The sequence below is a fragment of the Lemur catta genome, chromosome 7 (genome assembly GCF_020740605.2).
Source record: "Lemur catta isolate mLemCat1 chromosome 7, mLemCat1.pri, whole genome shotgun sequence".
Lineage (NCBI taxonomy): Eukaryota > Metazoa > Chordata > Mammalia > Primates > Lemuridae > Lemur > Lemur catta.
Genome location: NC_059134.1, coordinates 80,857,274 through 80,880,449, shown reverse-complemented (window position 1 = coordinate 80,880,449; position 23,176 = coordinate 80,857,274).

Genomic DNA, 23,176 nt, shown 5'->3' with positions numbered 1-23,176 from the left:
TTTGCATAGATCTCTCTGAGTGACCCAGCTGGGTCTGGTACTTCTACTGTTTATAAAGCTTGTGTGTGCATTGTCACACCTAAGCCTTCGCTCACCTTCTGTGAAAACAAGCTCATTTTCCTGTGTTAGTCTGGAGGTGAACTGGCTTTGCCATGCCACTCTGGATGTGGTCATAAGTTGTTGTTTTGTCCATGTTCTGACCCATATTCCTGCTCACTCTACTCCTGGACCCCTCAACCCTCCTTCGCTCACAGCTTGCTTTGCGTGATAGGTAATTGTGCTCAGGAGCCAAGACTGTCACTCTCTTTTCTACCTTCTCTTACTTGCTGTTGGTTTTCTCCAGGTCAGAAAACATGAAAATGCGGTTCTGCTGGGGAAGTGAAAGTGGTTTAACTCTTTTGTAGCTTACCTTGTGATCTGACAGAAGTCTAAACAGTTAAAGTTATTTGTTAAGTTGCTTTGAAACTGATAATTAAGATTGGAGATAGGATTGATGCTTTGGAGCTTGATCATTCCAAAATAATTGTTACATGAGAAAAATGAGGAAATATGAAATTTATTTTTAAAATGTGTGATTCTCCTAAATGCTGAGAAAAAAAAAAAGAGAAATGATAGCCTGTACACCAAGGGACCATGACCCAATACCACACCCAATTCTGTTTCTCTCAGCCTAACCAACAATTCCCTTCAGAGGCCTCTCTGTAAGAACCCTGGGATGTTCATGAGTTATAAGGCTGGTCTGGGCACCAAGTAGTGTGTGTTGCTATTTATCAGCCCAGTTTCAGCCCCTCTGGTTTGCGGGGAGACAATGGGCCACATTGCCCTTTGATTAGATGTCTCATGTTTCTGGAAAGGTGTAGGATAGATCAACTCAAGATTATCCTTCTCTTTGTTTTACTTCTGTCCTTATAGTTACCCTCTTCTTGTTCCTGCCTCTCCTCCCAGTTCTCTACATTGTTTCTCCAACCGGAAGTTAAAGTTTCCCTATGGATATGGTTCTAGGCCAGGAGAAAGAGCTGTTTTGTTGCTCTGAGGAAGCAACAGAAAAATCAGACTATAGTTACATCAGCCTATTGAGAGTCAAGACTTCCTGAGATAGCAAATTTAGGAATATCTGTAACTGCATTCCTATCAATATCTATTCCAATGCCTACCCAACTGCTTGTTTTTCTTGTATAAATGGCCAATTTACATAAGAAATTATGATAAGAACAAATTCATTTCTCTGGGGCATTTTGAACTTGTATTGAAAAAAAACATAGCTTTCCTTTTCTTCCTTTTTTATTTTTATTTCTTAATGTGCCACATAGTGTAATGGTAGGAACATGACAGCAAAGAGATTTAAGTTTTACACTTAAGAGATTCATTTTGGTACAATATGATGCATCATAGTGGACTGAGAATCATGTAACTGCATACTTCAGCAGCAATATGAAAAATTCTAAAAATGAATTTTCAGACACAAAATAGTACATCATAGTAAAATTGCTCTTATGAAAGATAATGTTTTCCATTTCCTAAATGAAAAACGTATGAATATCTGTTTCAATTTGTAAAAAGTAAAACAAAGATTTGTTTTAAATCAGTGCCACTCAGAAATAAATCTGAATAACTGCAATATTTGTGGGTATAGAGACATGTTAGTTTTCCAGTGGTATTTTAGCATTTTCTTAAAATCCCCTTTTTAAATTTCCCTCATATGTTAAAATGTTAAAAAAGATTCAGGGAACTAGGAAAGTAGAATAGATTCTAATGTATAATCTATCCCTCCCTTTTATTTCTAGCAATTTCTTCATAGATTTTGGGGTGACAGAAGGTGGAAAGGAACTAATTTTTATCAATAGCAGCTCTCTGCAGCAGGCTGTGTGCCAGGCCTTTCCCAGATTATCCCATTTCAGCTTCACAAATTGTTTAGCAGGTCTTATTATTTCCGTTTTTCATCTGGAGAAACCGAGGTGCAAGTCCACACAGCTGGTAGGTGAAGGGCTAGGATTTGAAACTCAGACTCTTAGATTTCAAAATGTTTTCTTAATACTGTACTGGTTTTTGCCCTTCTTCTATGCCAGGTTATAATTCACTGAAAGTTAATTTACTCTTCAGGGTGAATCCCAATTTAATGAGCTCCAAAGGACATCAAAATTGTTAAGCCGTAAACATGCCTCATAAAAATGGGGTTTAATGTGAAATAATACAGAGGGGAAATTCTCTTTTGTTTACGAATCTTTTTTTTTAATGTGGAGACAATATTTAATATTACTAGCATTTTGAAGTAGATTAACAGAAGAAGGCATATGGTATAAAAAACAATAATTTGTGACTTCCCTTATAGTGGTGCTTGAGCAGGAAAATGAATCGTTACATTACTTTAATTTCTTTATTTAAGTTTTATTGTGCCTCTATGCTCCAAAATATATCTTTTTTTTTTTTTTTTTTTTGAGACAGAGTCTCTCTCTGTTGCCCGGGCTAGAGTGAGTGCTGTGGCATCAGCCTAGCTCACAGCAACCTCAAACTCCTGGGCTTAAGCAATCCTACTGCCTCAGCCTCCCGAGTAGCTGGGACTACAGGCATGCGCCACCATGCCTGGCTAATTTTTTTTTCTATATATATTTTTAGTTGTCTGGATAATTTATTTCTATTTTTTTAGTGGAGACGGGGTCTCGCTCAGGCTGGTCTTGAACTCCTGACCTCGAGCGATCCACCCGCCTCGGCCTCCCAGAGTGCTAGGATTACAGACGTGAGCCACTGCACCCGGCCCAAAATATATCTTAATAGAAGTAAAATAGAATATATAGATAAACAACCATCCAGAGGAAACTAATGTTAACATTTTCTTCTAGGTTTGTGTATATATATACAATTTTTTACAGAGATAGGATATTTTACATATTGGTTTAAAATATGAATTTTTTCCACTTAAAAATCTCTCCAACATTTTTTCTATGCCACAAATAAATATCTGTGTTAATTTTAGAGATTAATTAGTATTCCATCACAAGGATGTTCCATAATTTATTTAGTCTATGTTGGAAATTTATGTTGTTTCCAGTGTCTTTTATTTACAAAATATACTTTATAAACAGCCATGTCCACACACGTCCCTGATTATTTTATTAGGATGAATTGCCAAGTGTAGTTGTTTTAGGTACCACTTTGAATTTTCTTATTTTTAAATAGTATAGGGGAAATATATTTTGGGGGCAATTGTTGTTCAGAATTCAAGCTAGTCTCTATAATGATACTGTTCAGCTTAGGGTAGAAATATCAGATCTTTGAGGGTAAAAATTTGAGACACTTATGAAATGTCCCTGTTAGAATGTGAATTCATACGCGGGTGGAGAAAGAGTTCTCGATACAAAGATTAGGAGATAAAGAAGTAAAAATTTTAGTTTACTTTCTTAGAAGGAGATATATTTATATATATAGAGAGAGAAGGGGAAGAGAGAGAGAAAAAGAGAGAAAGAATAGAAAGAAGGGAAGGGTGGAGAGAGAGAAAGAAAGAAAGAAAAGGCAGAGAAGGAGAGAAGGAGGAGGCGGCCACGGCACACAAAGGAAGAAGTGGAAGTGCTGGGCCTCTGAGGAAAAGCACTCAGTGCTTTTAAAGGGTAAAAAAAATCTTTTTCCTTACTGCAGACTGATAACAGGAGTGGGTGTGGAGTGGCTGTGTTTGCTGCTCCATTTTTTCTTTCTTTTCTCTGTGAGGCTGGCTTATCAGGGTCCTTGAAATGTGGTCTGGCAGAGCTGGAGTGGGGAGTTCACACCCCTGCTGTCCACTCTTCAGACTCTTGGAGTTGAGCCCCAGGTGTTTAATCAGACAGAACAGAGGGCAGTTATGCTGTGAGTTTTTTCTTCAGAGGTGCAGTGATGTGGTTTGAGTTTATTTCTCTTACTTTCTGTTTGATAGTTTATTTTTCTCTGTTTGGTAGTTTATCAGTAAGGCCACCTTTAAGTCCCAGTCTGAATCTTGAAATCACTGGCTTGGTGAGTTAGAGAAGACATTCTTACCTTACAGATAAAGACATTATCATTCACTTACATCTCTGTCATTCTTTATTATGTAAACTCCTTGAAAGCCAACACTACATTCTTTTCAAATTTATGTCTTAACCCAGATAGCACCATGCTTGCCTCAGAGACCCTGTTCAACAAAGGTTCATGAATAAATAAAATCTAGGTCTTGAGTGGATAAGGATTCCTTAAAGACTATACGGTTAGTTCAAGGTAGTGCTCACATCTGAACTCATAGCTCTTGACTTTTAACTCTGTGCTTCTCAGTTTTACCAGTGCCTCAGCCTGGGTTCTCCCAGGAAGCAAAGGCTGACACAAAGTGTGTGTGCTACTACCCAGTGAGGGAGTGTCATCCCTGGAAGGCAGAAGGGAGGGAAAGGGAATAAGGCAAGAAGAGAGGGAGCACAATTAAGGGGGTGTGTAACCAAGGATGCCACCTTTTGGTATCTAGGTCAACTGATTGCTTGATATTAGGGGATCATTTTCTGGGAGGGCTTATAAGCAACAGCACTTCAGGCTACTCCAGCAGTGGGAGAAGAGAGACAAATATATCTGCTAGTTGCAATCTCCCATGAAGCCTTAATCCACAGGTTGTGCACATGTAGGCACTGAATGTATTCCTATGGAATGGGAGGTGAGAGACAAGACACACTGTTGGGTCATGCCCACTTATGCCAGTTGCAGTGGGAGTTGGGATAAAACAAGTGGCTGAGGGCTTGAGAGACAGAAGTGGTTGAGCAGACCTACAAGGTGTCTGATACAACTAACTTACACATTGATGAACTTAGTGAATAAATATTAAATATACTCTTGTACATGGTGCTGGGTTAGTGCTGGGTGTATACTCGGAAACCAGATGCAGATCTTTTTTTCCAGGAACTTACAACTTTAGCTTAACATAGGCTCATCAATTAAATTCTCTTTTGTTCTCAGATCCATTCACAGCTCTTTCTCTACTGTACTTTGTTTTTCAGAGAACTACATTTTCCTAGGATGGTAGGTTTGGCCAGTGAAGACAGTGGGGGTAGGTTGTAGAGTGGGAGGAAGAAGGGAGACTTTTCCCTTTGCCATCTCTATGGCATCTCCAGCAGCAACTAAATCTCCTCTAGGATTTTAGCTCTCTCATGGCAACATTCTCTGTAGCTCTGACACCATGGTCAGGTCTGTCTCCTGGGATCCACTTTTAGTAGCCCTCAAAGTGGTCATAAATTCCTGCAGTTGCTAATCTATGGATTGCTTCATTGTCCTCTAATTCTTTTTAAAGCTCTTTTATCACCTAGTAACCAGTTCCTGAAATCAATTCCTTCTCCTTATGAGACCGAGAGTGGTTTCTGTTTTGCTAAGGGGACCTCAATGAAAACAGTTCTTCCCAAGGAAATCAGCCAATGACACTTAATGGTTTAATAGTTTTAATAGTTTCATTGATCATGAAGTAAATGATAATCTGTTAAAGTAATATTAAAAAGAATGAATATTTTACTCCTAGCCAGTTCATGAAAATCATCAGGGAAATAGATTTTTTTAAAATGTTGACCTCATTGTTAAAATCTTATTTTATTTGAGGCCACAAGGAGTTAATATAAAACTGATCTAGAGAGATGAGCATAATCTTATTAGGATTGACATTTTTCTTCATGAGCAGAGAACATTATTTCTGCCATGAGGACATTAAAAATCAAACACATATATTGAAATGCTGACTCTTACTTTAATTTTGAAAGAATGCTGCATATGTAAACTGATAAAAAGAAAAAAACCTGTATTATTTTCTCTTTGACTTTCTAATACTTTCATTTCCTTTTTCTGAATATGAAGATAGATGTGGAAGAAGAGATATGGAAAAGTTTTAGGGAGGTTGGCTCCCTCTCTCCACTCATTGTGTAGCATCAAGATGATCCTTCCGAATAATGCAGTGCAAGCATTTGCACAATGAGCTATGCTGTGGGATCTTAGAAAAAATATTAACTGTATTTGGAATTTTTATAAACTCTAAGCAATATCACTATTATTGTAATCATTATAATGCTTACTGCTTACTATATCCATCATGCACTCAATTAAGTGCTTTATATATGTTATCTCATGAATCTTCAAAATATCCTATAAGTTTAGTATCATTTGTCCTATTTTATAGATGTATAAAGCAAAGGAGGTGAAGTAATATGCCCAATTTTGCAGAAAATAAATAATAGAACTGGATATCAAATCCAAATCTGAGGCTAGCCCAGTGGCTCACACCTTAATCCTAGCACTCTGGGAGTCAGAAGCAGAAGGATCTCTTAAGTTCAAGAGTTCAAGACCAGCCTGAGCCCTGAGCAAGAGAGAGACCCTAGTCTCTACTAAAATAGAAAAAATTAGCTGGGTATAGTGGCATGCGCCTGTAGTCCCAGCTACTCAGGAGGCTGAAGCAAGAGAAACACTTGAGCTCAGGATTTTGAGACGGTGTGAGCTAGGCTGATGCCATGGCACTCTAGCATGGGCAACAGAGCAAGACTCTGTCTCAAAAAAAAAAAAAGAAGAAGAAGAGAAAAATTATTGTTTTCTCTGTCACAACCATTGTCCTATTACCCTAGACTATTTTCAACGTTGCAATCAGTTTGTTGAAACATGAGTGATATCTTGAAAATCCTCTGTGAGACTCTGTCTCCAAAAAAAAAAAAAAATCCAAATCTGTGAGACTTCACTAAATAAAACTAATTTTCTATTTTAAGGTCTAAAAATATGCATGATTACAGATATACATACAAAGACATTTTTACAAACATATTATAATTTAAATTTTTTCTATGTACCTTAAAAGTAGAATATATGAATCATTTCTCTTGACTGGTCTCTTCCATAGAAAGAAATTCTTAGAATTATGAAGTAAAGAGAGTTCATAGAGAATATCTGGTCCAACCTCCTAATTTAACAGATGAAAAATCTTAGTTCCAGAGGCAAACAATGGTTTAGGCAAGGAAACTGCTACCTCTCTCTCAGAAGGCATATGGTATCCATTGAGACTTAAATGGGGGAGAGAGGAATGGCAGGTTTAAGTGAAGACATCTGGAAGTTACCACTTGCCAAATGGAACAGATGGAAAATTTTTTTTGACATATAGCAAGGGACCCCAGTGTGGGCTTCTCCTGCATGTTCCTTTGGAAATTCTAAGATATAGGGAGTTTTGGAGAAGGTAAGGCCATTGAAGTTTTCAGTTTTATGCAGGTCCCAATAGGGTTCCTCTTAGGAAAACAAACACTAATGATCAACACTCATGAGGAAAAGTGATCTATAATTTTCTGAAGGCTCTCCTGGATTGATAGGACAACTGCCACAAGTTGCTGGAGAATCAAAGTATAATTCCTTGTTCAGTTCCGGGAAATTGGTTGAGGAGTAGGGGGTGGTTTTTAAGATGATTGTGTGAGATATTCTTTCATGACTCATCCCATAAGGAAATTTTTCTGAAAAACTGAAAGTAGAAGTCAAATATTACAATCCCAAGAAAGTAAGAGCCAAGGACAAATGACGGAAGAGTAAATGAAAGAATTTAAACCCCGATGAGTAAGGTTAGTTTGAGCCACAAAAAGGGACAGGAGGACAATTGCAATGGCAATTAAGAGACTCAGGAAAAGATGAAAAAGAGACCTTAGAAGGGGCAGGCTTCAGGGACTGCCACACAATCAGGATCCCAGAGAACAACAGGCTCAATTTCTTTCTCTCTCTCTCCCCCACCCTGCACATGATTTCACAGTGGACTATGCCATCCCACTGACCCAGAGTTTACATCATCTCACTTCTAGCCACACGAACAAATTGTCTGGCTTGCTATGAATCAGTATCAAATCCTGGGAGAGAAAACAATAAAGAAGGAGGTTGGACAAATGAGAGTAGAAGTTCTAAAAGAAAGGGAGTTATTTTGAAGTGAGCAGACGACCTAACATGTCAATGTCAGCCATTTTTTAAAAATTGAAACTCAATCACAGCAATACCCACTGAGGCTCTTGATAAACAACACAGAGAGATGGAGAATGACTTTTTCCTTGATTACGTATAACAATCAAATAATTTTATAATATAGTCATTACAAAACAATGGCCAATGTAAGAAGTTATGGGAAGCACAAAATATTTGAATTTGTTTATAATAAAGAAAACTAAAGCGACTTTGCATGTGGTATTTTGATTCGTGGATAACTTTGCCTGACCTAAGTACTTGTTTGCAACTCTGATTCTCAAGACCATTTTGTAGCAAGTTACTTCTGCCCAGCTTTTCCCCACTTTCCTACCTCAGGACAAAGGGAACCTGTTATTGTTTGTAAAATGCAGCTCTGTTTTGTAGACAGTAGCAATCTAGATGCAAAGGTTATATGTCATGAAACTCAATGTGGTGAAACTTTCCCTTTTTTCCTCGATGCTATTTTAATACATAAAAGTAAGACATGCTCATTGCATAATTTTTGGAATAGAGAATCATGTAACAAAGGAAATAAAATCACTCATAATCAGGTGTGGTCATTTTTAAAACAAAAAATAATGATTTGAATCTAATTCTAGGTTTAGAAGCAGTAAACAAACAACAAAAAAAGAAACAATGTTCTTAGACTTTCAGAGTCCGCTGCTCTGTTTGGTAATAACAGACATTTGATTGGATAACAATGCCTTCAAGTATTGAGAGTCTACTGATTGATTTATTTTACTGTTGCTCAATGCAGCATGTCCCCTTGGTATGTAGGTGCTCCCTTTGTAAGTATACCAGCTGCTGAGTGCATTGAAATGCACTGAATTAATCAAGTGTGACTGATGGTCTTAATTGATGGGGAAGACACAGTAACCTTTTTCTCAGAGCAACTACATCATGTAATTATAGAGGAAACAGTGTAGCGTTTGTTAGTTGGACTAGACACCTCTAATGACATTAGCCAAGTAAAGGGTATTATTATCCCCCATTTTAGAGATTTAAAAAACTGAGACTAATATCAGCTAAGTAGGTAACAGCTCCAAGGTCATACAAAAGAAATGAAGAGCAAAATCAGAATTTGGGTCTCTTTAACCTTAAATTCCATGTATTAATCACTGTAATACAGTAATCTTATAGATTAGGTTATGGCTTATGTATAACAGAAATAAATAAAATATTTATAGCTGGCTTCAACTTTTATATATTTTCTGGGGCTGCTTATAAATGTTGAAGATAAATTAACTCTAGAATGTAACTCCCAAGTAAATGAAGGAAGAAATTTGATGAGTTGTAGTATGGGCTTGAAATTATATCTGATGTGAAAGAAAATAGGAGAAATCAGTTATTTTGAAGAAACAGTATCTGTAGATAAAATCAGCATCTAGTTTGGGTAAAAATCAAAGCTATTGTAACTTATGCTTTTCAATCAGAAACAGGAATAGTCTCATCATGACTAAACCAAATATAATATACACTAAAATAAGTATAAGCATAGCCAGAGTATTAAGATTAAATTTCTTGCTTTTTGTATAGCAACATAGCTATTCAAATCAGAAATAACACATTAAGTACATTAAATTAAAAATATAATAGTTCACTTGTATAGTGTTCTTTAGGTTAAAAATACTTAAATTTGTTCCTGATAGTAGCCCTTTATTGTACTTAAGAGTCAATTATTAATATCATTTGTTATTTATTATTATTCCCATTTTAGAGATGAGGAAAATGAGATTTAGTCAACTATCCCAAGTCACACCACAAGTGAGAGGCTTCTCACTAGACTGTGCTGTATGTCAAGCTGCCACTTATGTCAAATTTCAATATGTTATAGGAATAACTCAGATAAATAAGACATAATTAAATGTTTTCCAACTTTTGTAATCAGAATGTTTTCTTCACCGAAGATGTAGGAAGAACCTAAAAGTCTAGAAAGAGCGTGCTTTCTCTCTGTATACATATGAAATGAAAAAGAAAACAGGGAATTAGGACTAATTGTTCCCCCATCACTCTTCCAATCTCTAATGCCTCTCAACAGAACCTCAAGAATAGTTTAAGAATTGTTCACATAATTTGATTTGTTTTTGCTGTTGTTATTTATCTGTTTGTTTTAAGTGATAGATAAAATATACAAACAGACAATGGCAAGACATATAAAAAATGGAACTCTGGCCCATAATATGTAGCAACCAGCCCAAGAAACCAACCCATTATCTATAGTAACTAGCCCAGGAGGCCAGCCTACTACCCATAAATCAGACTTATAGGACATCCGACCACTATCTCTAGCAACTAGCTCAGGAAGCCAAATAATAACTCCTGTGATAATCAGCCCAAAATGGCCAGTACTTGATTAATAACTGACAGCATCCATAATTTTAGTCCCTGTTTTAAATTCAGAACCAACCAGAGAAAGTCAAATACCCTTAACCAAGTACATAGGATATTCCACTTCCAATTACCCTGTCTACAGCTTTCCCAGGCCAACAGCCCCACATATGGGCAGAAGAAAAACCTTCCCTTTATTCCACTGTAAAGCTTTCCCACTTTTCTGCCTACCTTTGAATCACTGCCAAAATGCAAGTGATGGTGCTAACTCTTTTGCTGAAGCCTTTTCTTATTCTCAATTGAGTGGTCTTTTAAAAAATTTCTACATGATAACAGCTTAATTATTTGTATAAAAATGATACACAATCATTATTTTTAAAAGGCTTCAAGCAATACAGGAGAGAAAAACATCTCACAACTCAGACATAAATACCATCAGCATTAAGTGACCATAATAGCAGATATTTATTTGTATCTACAGATAGATAGAAGAATGGATGGGTAGATAAATGAATGAGAATGATTCTTATCAAATAACATCCTGGAATACACTCTATTTTAAATGGAATATATTAAATTTATTTTATCAAAGCAAATAAACTGAAATGAGAATAAAGAAACAGTTGAGGATCCAATAACTACTTCTTCCTAAAACATATATATACATATTTGTTCCCAATGGATTGTTCATGAGGTAAATAAAAATATTGTGAAAAAATAAGATGCAGCAGTCATTTTTTTTGAATTCTAGATTTCCAGTTTTAATCTGCCTGCTATGAAGAATAGGAAATATTCATACTTACATTTTTTCCACTTCCATTTTCCCTCACATCTTTATATTGGTTATTTATATTAGCATATTTATTTTGTCAAAATCAGTAATATATACATTATTTTATATAAAAATATCAATGGCTGACATTGATTGAAATCTGTAGATTCCAAGCACTATTCTAAGTCCGCTTGCCTGCCTCCCTCTTTGCCTGTCTTCCTCCCTCCCTCCTTTCCTTACTTCCTCTTCTTTGACCTTAGGTCCATGGAATTGGACCTTACTCATTCTTGGTTTACAACACCATATTTATTGGTCTGTTCGGGCTCTTCACATGTATCGTCTAATTTAATGCTTGTGAGAAGCCCTTAAAGGTAAGTGCTATTATTATGCCACCTTACAGATGAGAAAACTGAGGAAGTGAATGGTTGAGTAAACTGTGGAACACACAATTAATAAGCAATGGAGCCAAATTTTAAGCCCATTGCAATCTGTTATCAGAGTTTAAACTCTTGACTGCTATACTATAGCCATAATTTCCACAGTTGTTTAGTCTTATTTTTTATCATTGAATGGATCTATTGTTCACTTCTAGTACTTTGTCTTTCCATCTCTGAATTCTTTATTTTGATTCAATTCTTGGTTTGCTACATTTTGCTGTTCAAAATTTTTTCAAGAAAAGTTCAGAGACATTGAATTCCTTGAGTTATTTTTTAATGTCTAAGAATATTAGTGAGTTGTTTTTCTACTCAAAGAAATATGAGTCTGGATATGAACTTCTTGGGTCATATTTTATTTCCCATTAGATTTTATATACATTCCTTAGCTGTTCATGTTTCATTAATAGCTTTATTAGAAATGTCCTATTCAAATTTTAGTTGTCCAAACTCAAAAATTATAGTCTCATAATTTCTTTTCTTTTCCCAGGAAAGATTCTTGAGTATTTTATACCTTGTGTTTTTTCATGATTAAAAATGTCTGCCAGAAACCTCCATACTTGAATGACAGCCTGGCTGGATAATTACTTTTGAGCCACAGCTCTCAAAAATTTATGAAGTTATTATCTCCAGTATTGAATATTGCTGTAGAGTAAGAGCAGCCTGATTTTGTTGGTTTTCATATTTGGTGTGATTTTTTAAAATTCTGCCTATATATTTGAAGAAATCCTTCTTTTAGATCTTCAAAAACTTAATCAGAATTTATCTTATGTTGATCATTTTCTTTTGGATTTCCCTGAACACACTAGACATTTTATATCTGAATATCCATTACTTTGCTTCAGGTTAATTTCTTATAACTTTGAATATACCTTTTCTTCTATTTGTTAAGTTCTCTGATTGAGGAACACAAATTTTCTAATGTTGAATTTTCTTTGCCTGACTTCCCCATACAGTTTCTCCTGTTTTGTTCTCTTCTCTCCTTTTCTCTGAATTTAATATGCTAAACTCAGATCTGTCCTCTTTAACAATAATTTGCTTTTCAGTCAAACTTATTCTGTTCCTTGGTATTTATAGTCATTTATTGGCTCTGTAATTTACCTTTTAATCACATACTGTTTATCATCTCATCTTTGAGCTCTTGTTTTTATTACATGTGGTTTCTCATTGATTTCTTCTATAGTTCAATACATTCAAAGAGAATAGTCTTGTTTCACTTGAATTATACTTTCTTCCAGACTGGGTTCTTCATTTGTTGCAATAGAAGATTTATATCAATACAATTGTATTCCTTTTCATTTACTTGTGCTTACCATGGGTAGCTCTGCCAAAATCTTCCATTTGTTCTGATATTACATAGGTAAATTACCTTTGACCATCTTCCAGTCAATTCAAAGACCTTCCCACCACCCCATGCCTCCTGTACTCCCAACTAGCTAGCGCCAAAGAGATTTCTCTCCCTCCCTTTCTTCCTTCCACCCTCCCTCCCTTCCTTCCTCCCTTCCTTCTCTTCTTTCTTTTCTCTCTCTATTTCTTTTTTCCCTTACCTTAGAGCACAGGCATGAGCAGAGAAGGAGAACACCTCATCAGTTCCCTACATTGCAGTTTGCTTTGACAAAAACCTAAAACACTTAGTATTTGCTCTCCCAAGATGTTGTCAAATATCCTGCCCTATGGTTTTGTTTGACTTTATAGGAGGTATATCGCATTTTTCTGGTAGAATACACTAAGCCTTCAGTTAATTTATTCAATACAAAATGTAACTTCAGAAAATTATACCCCTAGTGGCATTTCCTTGCTCCTGCTCATTCATCATCTGGCGTGGTATTTACTCCTAAGAGTTTGCCTAGACTCTTTTTCCTATATTGCTGTTTATCCTTTTAGTCTACATCTCTGTAAATTAGAAATGCTAATGAAAACCTCAAGATTTGGAGTACTTACCTTATTACTTACCTAAGATGGCTTTCAAGGGATAATAATGCTAATAAGTGTTAGAATCTCTGTAAGCCATACCAAAATTTCCTAGTTCCTTCCCTGAGCTACTGCAATTTAAAGTTGCCAATTTTGAACTCTCTTCATTTTTTTTCTGTTTTTTTCTATTTTATGTGTATTTTTTTTTCAGCTGTAGGATGGAAGAGTCTGCAACCTTAAACAACAGGAGCACTGAATGAGAGGGGTATGAAAACTCTTTAGGGTGAAGGTCACTACCTATTGAGTCAGGAGTAGAGAACCTGATAAGAGATGCAGGGTTTTCGGAAGAGGTTTGCAACTGCATGTGCAAAAATTGTCTGCAGGCTGAATAAAAATAGTACTTATATATTACTGTATTTGAAATGAATTCAGGTGGTGTTTTATGGTGAATAAAATAGAAAGTAATTTAAATGCATTACTGAATTCTTTATAGCTCTTTGTCATTATATATATAGGTGAGGCAATATTGTGATGTTAAGAGGCTGTAGCAAAAAGCCATGTCACTATGCAACCTTGAGAAAGTTATTTAACTACTACTGTAAGCCTCACTGTAAAATGAAATGATAATAGTATCTACCTCATATGGTCATTATGAGGCTTCAATTAAATAACACTTGCAAAGCATTTGGCCTGGTACCTTATCAGCACTCAATGTTAGCTTCTACAGTTGCAATCAACAGATACTATCAGATAAGGATCTAATGATTATTTAGACAGGGATCTTCCTATTTTAATGTTGCAAATCACAGCAGGGCAAGATAAGCTTGAATCTTTGGACATGACTTATTTGCTTCTTCTATTAGGTTAAACCAAATAAGTACTACAAGTGGGAAGAAAATGTGCTGAGCACACCTACCAAAAAGCAAGGGTGATGTCAGTTTGACACATAGCATCCACTTGGATGCATTGGGTGTCCAGTTTGATTTCCACAAGAAGCAAATGCTGACATGAAGATGAAGCATGAAAGACCTTGTTTGTAGGGCACTCAGGATCAACACTTGTGAAAGGAAAGAAAAGAAAGCAGGGTTGGGCAGAGGGAGAAGTTGTGCTCTGATACCGTGTTAAAAAATGCCACAGCTGACCTCCACAGTGAGCTCAGAAGTTATGCTAGCCTGCCATAGTGATCCCAAGTTGTGTCAAGGAGAGCCGCATTTTTATATTCTCACATTGACCAGTCATAGGTTGAAGTCTGTCTCTGGGGAAATGGGCATAGCCTTATTTGAGGCTGCTTTCTCCAACCAAGAGTAATTTCTGGTGAGGGCTGAAGGCCGGGATTGTTGGCATACAGCACTCCCAGCAGCTGGGGGCATAAGTTCTCCAGGTCTGAAGGGAGATCTCAGTGGATCTGCACAACAGAATCGATCACATTAGCTATGGCATGCTCTTTAAAAGTCATATATTCCTTGCTTAAAATAGTTCTGAAATACCATTCAAAATAAATTCCAGAGCCAGTTTACTTGTTGTATTTAGAAAATCCATCTAATTACCATTTTTGTTATATATTCTGATGTCATGAAGAAAACATAATAGGTAATAAAAAAATCAATGCATTTAGGAATGTTTTTTAATATGTGATTGACATAGTTTGAAGCATTTAATATAGATATGTCCTGCATTTAATCTGATCAGTCCTGACCATCTATCCATGTTTTAAAGAGTATATATATTCATATGCATGCACACATGTAATGTGTGTGCTTTTATCTGCACACATATATTCAGATCTGTCTTGTGAGCAATGTTGATTTTTACATATTCATGTGAGACACATGTTTTTCCAAGGCCAGCATTGCTCACTGTGGGAAATATAAATGCCAGCCTTCGAGAAGGTAAGGGGAGATAAAACATGATCTGTGTCTATAATCCAGTGTAAGAAACATGACCTTATTTTAAAAAAACCCTAAATCAATGACTTAGAACCTCTCCCCTACCTCATACAAATTGAAATTCATGTTTTTGTGGAGAAGCTATGGTCATGAAGGAGGCACAACATGTAGAGAATATTTGAAGAGTAGCCTGCTGGTCTGCGGTGCATCTGGTCATCACTGTTCCATATGCTTTGTCTGCCTCCATCAGAGGGGCACTGAGATCTTTGCTGATGTCTAGGGCTTCAGTCTCCAGTAACTCCCCTTCTCAGGTATATCTTGCTGTCATTTGCATCTGAGCCCTGCCGTCTCCCTGGCTGTAGAAGATGGAGCAGCACATCATTCCCCATTGCTGTCTATGCCCCAGACTCCTGCTCTTCACTTCTCTGGAAAAACTCTTTCAAAACCTTTCTCCTCCATGGGCTAATTCACTACATTTCCAATTCTGAAGTCTCTCTTCTCAGATAATCTAATTCCATATTCTCTTATGAACCTAGATTTTTGAAAACAAATGTCCCAATTGGAACTGATCTTTTGGGTGTACTTGCATTTTTTCCCATTTCTGGGAAAAGGGAAGACTGCTTCCTTCTTTAGACAAAGAGGTATAAATTTGTTTACAGTAGTGATAATAAAATGCAAATTAATATTCCAATGTATTTTTCCACCACATATAGTTTGCTCTACATGAAATAGAGTTTATTTCTTCTTATTTAACTTCTAGTTGCACGCTAATATAAAACCCATTGCCTGTATGGGTTTGAAATAGAGTTTCAATGTTTGCAGAATGTGAGAGCAGTAACTCTAGCAATGTGTTGTTAACACAATGACTGAAATATCAAGAGCAACCTTTTTTTCGCACCCTTCCTCTTAGATCTGTTTATCAAGTTGTCCACAAATGGTTCATATCACAGGGTTTCAGTTTTTTATTGGAAAAGGCAAGTGCATTCTTTGAAATTGTATTGCTCCTATACCTGTATCCCATTTCCTAGTTATGTTCTTCAGTCTATTAAGATGTTCAGATATGCTTTTGTCAAAACGATGCTGCTACATTCCCAGAGATAGAATATTGAGCAGAATGTGCACTCAAAGGAGGTAAGTGTTTTATTGGGTGATAGGAAGCGAGAAACCCTGTAAAATAATGTTATTGAAGACAGTTATAACATCAAATGAAATCTTGAACTGCCCAGACACAACTCAAGTAGAAATAAGCTGAAAAATGAAGACTAAGTTTAGAAATAGCAGAGAGGGGTATTATTAGTGGAAGAGAAATGACAGAATCCTAAATATTCAGCCATACCTTACATTATGATTGTCACACCAAATACTTTGGTGAGTACGTGAAACACTGTATGAAAATAAATTTCTATTACAAGTGAACTAAATAATGTCTTTAGGGGGATGAATTTTAGAAGGAATAAGTTTTTGCATGCCCCTAGGGGAAATACAGTGTTAAGTTCTTACAAACAACATTCTCATTAACCTATCAATTAATAACCTCGGTTTTTGTGTGTTTCTATTTAAAGACACCTTATTTAATATGTATTGTTCATTTATTTACATTGAACTCAAAGCAACAGCACTGTAACTCATGCCTGAACAAAGCTAATCTAACATTTGTGTTCTTCATAAGGCGCATCACAGCCTTCATGGGCTTAGAAACATTAGATAGAACTTCAGTACTATTCTTTGGGGCCATTTTAGACAGCAAAATCACCAGCAAAAAGCAAAAAGTGTAAAAAACATGGCACTAAAGAGGCTGCAAAAAGGGTACCTGTTTACAGAACGAGAGCGGAAACAAGAAGATAGAACATTGCCTTATTTGAGCTCAGCTGGGAACATACACATTGGGTGACTTACATTTTTTTTCACCATACAGTTCATGTCCGTGAATGACCATGAAAACAATGCAAGTATTAATATTGGGTTTACAAGGAAATTTAAGTGAGTAGGTAAATCACAAATATGGAATCCATGAACAACGAAGATCCACTGTACCGGAAATAAGTGTTTGTTGGGTCACTAGTGCCCTCAAGGAGTAACATAACCATAGTCTCTTAGAGATTGAGTTATCTGAATCTTTTAAGGTATTTTAGATTGGGTCATAATTATTTAGTTTAGAACATTAATATTGGAAGAGATCTTAAAGATCAATCCTATCACTTTATACCTTTGTATCTTTCTTTTATAAGAAAGATTAGCACCAAAGAGATAAGGCAACTTTTTCAAAATTGCATTGTAAGTCACACAGTGGCAAAACAGGATCAAAATCCCTCAATACTAAGCCTGTGTCTTCTTCTACTATATTATTACCCCATACAATAAAGAGTGCATTAAAAACAATTAATGTTATGATTGAGATTATATCAATGATTATGCACATTCCTGGTTTGAATTCTTTCCCAAAAAAGTGGGGAGTTCAACATAGCAAAAGCAATGAACATTGATAGTCAAGCTTGATGTTTTCATTATTTTCAGTGGCAGATTTCTAAGTCTAATTTTTATGACTAACCGTATCATTGATTCACCATACCCACAGAGATGCATGCTCTCTACACACATATAAACCAATTTTAGTCTTCAGCACATATTATGAGTAAAGTCAAAAGAGATGATTTTTAAATGGATTTTTAAAATGATAAAGTTAAATTTAAAATCTTTTATAGCATAAGCAATATCAAAAAACAGATTTTTATTTTCTAACTTATTTTTTGTCCTGTATGTTCATTATGATCCAATCTAAGGTGCCTTTAAACACTCAAATAATTCAACCTCTAAAAAAAAATTTATGACATATTACTCCTTTAGGTCACTAGTGACCCGAGAAGCATTTGATAAAGCATAATGATAAAGGGCACAAAGTATGTCTACTTTAAAATTATTGATAGTTTCAATATTGGCAGGCTCATTCTAACATAGATGACAGGTAGATAGATAGAACTATAGGTATCTGAAACATTAAAAAATATTTAATCATTTTAATAACATATTCCACTAGAATGTCTTTATACCCAAGACAACTGACATTTTTATCTGTGGGATTAATGATTTTCATTTTGTTCTCAATTTGCTACAGTAACCAGAGATCAAATTTTAATATTACACTGAGTTAAAGTCACTAATTATTTCCACAGTGCAGAGGGAAGGATTTTGTCAAGGAATTAGTTTGTAAGACCTGAGCTATATTCTGGAGGAATCATAAATATCTCTCCTTTAGTGTCTTTTTTCAAATTTGACTGCAAGTTTAAATGGATTCCATCACTTTCTTTAATGGTTGGGCATGGATCATTAACTGTCCCAGGACTTTATTTCTTGTACTAGGAAACCAAGGATGTAACTGACAGACTGCTGGCCCAAGAATCAAAAAGTCAAGAGACCACTAATTGTTGAGGAAAATTCTATTTGAGGATGGGAATGAGCGAGCAATGGATAATTATCCATCTTACTTAAAGCCATGAATTGGTTTAAGCACAATAAATGATTTTTAAAGGCCTGGGTTCCAAAAATAAATGGCAATGATAATGTAGAGGTTAGAGTGAAGAGCTAGACTTAGGATCTATAATTTGATATTTACAAAAATCTTGGATTCTATTCCCTACAGCATAAATGTTAGCAAAATCTAGTGTCCTGCTGAGTGAGTTACTCTGCCTTCCAAGTTCTGGTTAAAATAAAGACCAGCAATATGTTTCAAAAGCAGATTGAAGCCATTCCTGGTAACTTCAGTAATTTTTACTTTAATTACTAAGAACAAAACTTACACAAAACAAAAGTAATCTCAAAGATGAGTCAACAAAGAAATTAATATCCTGGCTAAGAAAGAGCATGGGCTTTGAAGTCAGGCAAAATTCACTACCAGGCTGGTTTGGTCTTATGAATTCTCCAGGCTTCCTCGGTAAATCAGGACAACAATGCCTACATCATAGGGTTGTTGTAAGTTCTAAATGAGATAATGTCTATAAAGTACTTGGCACATATATAAATTTTCTATTGCTGCATAACAAATTACCCCAAAATTTAGTGGATTAAAACAATGAATACTTATTACCTTGCTGTTTCTGGGTCAGAAATCTGGGCCTGGCTTAGCTGAGTGCCTCTGGCTTAAATTCTCTCAGAAGGTTGCAGCCAAGCTGTTGGCTGGATGTGAAGTCTCATCTGAAAACTTGACTTGAGAAAGATATGCTTTCAAGCATATTCATGTAGCCTCCATTCTCAGAGCTGTAGGATCGAGGGCCTCGTTCCTTGCTAACTGTTGGCTGGAGGCCTCCTCCAGTTTCTCTTCCCATGGACCTTTCCACAAAGCTGCCTGATTCCATGGCAGGTGACCTCCCCCAAGAAAGAGAGAGAACATCCAACCTAATCTCAGAAGTGACATCTCATCACTTGTGCCAAATAAATCTACTCTAGAGAAGGGGGTTAGACAAGCGGGTGAAAACCAGGAGGTGGGAGTCGTGTACCATACATAGAAGAGGGCCAGGCACAGTGCTGACTTCTCACGGGTATTACCTAACCTGATAACTCACTTTCTAAGTAGACAGGCTCCTGTTGGTTTTTTGATGTCCATTGGTCATGACAAATATAATAATAGCAACCTTTATATGGAGCTTGTTATGTGCCAAGCAGTGTTCCAACTGTTTTTATACATTTTAACTCATGTAATTCTTACAAATTATCATGCTGCTTTTATAGACAAGAAAGTACAGTTCTAGAGAAATTAAGTAACTTGCCCATAGTCACAGAGCTATTGTGTTGTACTTGTGATTTGAACCTAGGCAGTTCCAAAGCCTGGGACCCTAAATTTTATGCTGTACTACCTCAGAATCAGTAGCCCTTAACCTTTATGGGTGTTGGATCTCTTTCATAAATCTGATGACAGCTAAGAACCCTTTTCTAGAAAAATATACAGAGGCATATTTTACATATCATTTCAGAGGGTTTTCAAAAACCCTAAAGTCCACAGATGGACACCTGATTTAGAACTCCTGTCTATAACTCTATAACTTGAGTAAAATTCAGTAAAGACTAGATTTGTACATTATGCAAACTGGTGCTATGAGGAAGAAATAGATTGTGAATCAGTAGAATTGGGTTTGGATTCAAGCTCAGTAGGTAGGCCAGTCATTTAACTTGAAGCCACAGGGTTTTTTTAATCTATAAAATGGACACAAATAAGCACACTGTTGGTGGGAATATAGATTGGTACAGCCACTATATTATGGAAAACAATGTGGAAAACAAGGTTCCTTAAGAAATTAAAAATGGAACCACCATACAACCTGGTAATCCCTCTTCTGTGTATATACCCAAAGGAGATGAAGTCACCATCTTGTAAAAATATTTGTACTCCCATGTTTATTATAGCATTATTCACAATAGCCACATATAGAAACAACCTACATGTCCATTGACAGATGAATAAAGAAAATATGTCTTATATATATGTGTGTGTATGCATATATATATGTATATATATATAATGGAATATTATTCAGCCTTGAAAAATGAGATTCTGCCATTTGCCATAAAAGAGATCAGATATGTAGACATAGAAAATGAAACAGTAGCTACCATGGGTGGGGTAGTGGGGAAGAGGAAATGGGGAGATGTAGGTTATAGGACACAAAATATCAGAAATGTAGGATGAACAATTTAGAGATTTAATGTACAACCTGAGGACTAAAGTTTATAAAATTGTATTAAGGATTTTTGTGAAGTAAGTAGATTTTAGCAGCTTGTGTCACAAAAAATAACTAAATGAGATGATGGATATGTTAATATGCTTCACTGTCATAACCATTTTACTATTTATATGTATCCCAGAACATCATGTTGTAAACCTCAGATATATACAATAAAATTTATTTTAAAAAATAAATATTTTGTAAAAATGCACACAATAAACCTTTCTCTTGTAAGTACTAACATACACTGAGTGTAAAAACCTACACATATTACCTTGTGCCAAGCACTGCTCAGAGGTTTTTCTTATAGTATCTCACTTAATACTTACATGTCCTCTCCTCTCCCCTGTGAGATAGATAGTATTATAATCCTGTTTTAGAGACACGGAGACTGAAACACAAAGAGGGAGATTAAGTACTTTGCCTAAATTCACATGCTAAGTGGCAAGTCAGAATTTGAACCAAAGCAGTCTGATTTTGAAGTCCGTATTCTTAAATTGTATACTGTCACCCCCTGGGGCTATAGTAAATACACATGTATGAAAACACTCCATAAATAGCAAAGTGCTAAAATATTCCAGATGTACAGTTGAAAGATAAATGGAATTTATTTTTATCACAATCATGTAACTTCACAGCTGTATGATGCTGAACAAGACATTTAACCTCTTTGGACCTCTCTGCTCCCTCAGGTGTGCAAAAGGAAAAATCATACATCTCCTCCTTTCTTTAAATGAGATGCCTATAGGAATTCACTTAGTAAACTGAATAAAGCATTAAATTAACATAGGTTCTTCTTATATACATTGATATTTTATTTGATTCAATTGACAAAGTTCCTAAAAATGGCTAAATAGCATTTCAACAAAATAAAACCTGTGATTTTTTTATATAAAAAAATTTCCAGAAAATAGCAAGTGCAGCACATTGCTCATGTCTGTTACATTTGAATATGAATATATATATTTTAACTAGGTACCACCAAGTGCTTGACTTGTCTTCTAAACATCCAGATCCACCTGGAGGGCAGTTAAAATCTTTGAGGATTGGTTTGGCTTCCTCCTTAAATTTTTTCTGCATTTTCCATCACAAAGAATATTTTTTAATCTTATTTTTTTATTTTAAAACATACAGTTTGTGTGACCTTTAGCAAGTTGCTTAAAGTGCTTTATACCTGTTGGTGTATCTGGAAAATGGGGGACCATAACAATGGTAACCTCAGAGGATTGTGACGTGGACTAAATGAGCTTTGTGCATGAAACATTTAGAACAGTGCTTGGCACATACTAAACATTCAGTACATAGGAGTCATTATTATATTGGTATGACTTGAAATCTTTTCTCTTTCCTTGTCTCATTTTAATACTCATAAAGCAAGAACACTATTGCATTTTATTTCTGCTTAGGATTGTAATACATTTTAAAGTTGCTTGGAGAATGTTTTGAACTACGTAGGTGCTATGGATCTACAAAGGGTAACTGTTGTTCCATTTTTAAAAGGGAAAAGATAATTACTATGTGGTCTTTTTTTTCTTTTTTTTTTCATGAGGAGCATTAGTCAACAAAGTTGTTTTTTTTCCTTAGCGCCCACAGAGGTGGTATAAGCTACTGTGGGATGATTCAAACAATGCGGAAAGCTCAGTTCTGGACTGAAGTGGAATGTTTTCCCATATCAAGATTTTTGTAACTGAGCAGGAGTGTCAGTTTTCATGTGGAGAAAAAAATCTGTTCATGGGAAACATGATATTTTACATAGCGTACATAAAGATTCTATTTTAAACTGACTCTCCCCTTAAGAAAAATAAAACCATATATTTTATTTTTCTTTGCATAGTCTGTCTGCAACTGTCTTCTGCTCTATATGAAGCTCAAAGGTATCCCAGGACAGCTTCCCACCAAGTACATTTCTAGTTTTGTTTTCTTGTAAGAAACAACAAAGCTCACAGGCTTGATTTGAATTAGAATTTTCCCTCTAGCATCACTGGGGACTATCTGAAACCTCCTGTTGCCAAAGCCCCTACCTTGTGACACTACAGAGACTGGCTCAAAGGAAAAATCAATTTGAGTTTATAAAATAAATAAATATCTGTTAGTAAAAGATTATGACTAATAGAATCCTGTCATTAGCTAGGCTCACATTTAATTAAATGAGGAAAATGTCATGGGATCACTCTGAACATCAAAAAAGTCTTT